This window comes from Rattus norvegicus, chromosome 20 (genome assembly GCF_021556685.1).
Source record: "Rattus norvegicus strain SHRSP/BbbUtx chromosome 20, alternate assembly SHRSP_T2T, whole genome shotgun sequence".
Taxonomy (NCBI): domain Eukaryota; kingdom Metazoa; phylum Chordata; class Mammalia; order Rodentia; family Muridae; genus Rattus; species Rattus norvegicus.
The window spans coordinates 13,187,079-13,187,905 of record NC_141553.1 but is presented as its reverse complement, the minus strand read 5'-3'; positions in this window follow the sequence as shown (position 1 = coordinate 13,187,905).

Genomic DNA, 827 nt, shown 5'->3' with positions numbered 1-827 from the left:
ACGATATCCCTGGACTCAAACAGTACGCAAAAGCAAAGAGCGTTTCAATCTGCAGAAGTCCAGCATGCTGCGGGCTACCGTCTTCCGAAGCGCCTGAGTGGGCTCGAAGGCCTGACTGAACACACGTTAAGGGAATTCCAGGGAGTGGTAGCCTTCCGTTGGCTCTATCTCTAGGGGCATTCCAGAACCATTGCTGGGGCGCGGGGGCTGGAAACCGTGGCTGACCTGTTATTGCCCTTGCCTCAGGCCAGGTGGCCGGGCCTAGACTTGCCCAGGTCTTGGAAACAGAGTCTTAGGCCTAGTCTTCTGAACTGCCAATTTGAAGCCTACTATGGAGTCAGCCTAGGCTGTCTCAATCCCACGTGTCTTAGTTGGGGTTTTGTTGCTGTAATGAGAAACCATGACCATGACAACTCTATAAAAGAAAGCATTTGACTGGGGCTGACTTACAGTTCCGGGGGTTCGTCCCTCGTTGGCATGGCTGGAAGCATGGTGGCACGCAGGCAGACGTGTTGCCGGAGAGGTGTCTGAGAGTTCTATATACAGATAGGCAGGCAGCAGGAAGATAGAATGACACTGGGCTTCCCTGGAGCATCTAAAACCTCCGAGCCCACCCCAGTGAAGGATTTCCTCCAACAAAGCCACACCTCCTCCAACAAGGCCACACCTCCTTCAACAAGGCCACACCTCCTCCAACAAAGCCACACCTCCTCCAACAAGGCCACACCTCCTAATAGTTCCATTCCCTGTGGGGGCCATTTTCACCCAGACCACCACACCACGCTTCTGAGAAACAGTGTATATGCACAGGAACAGGAGATGGAATA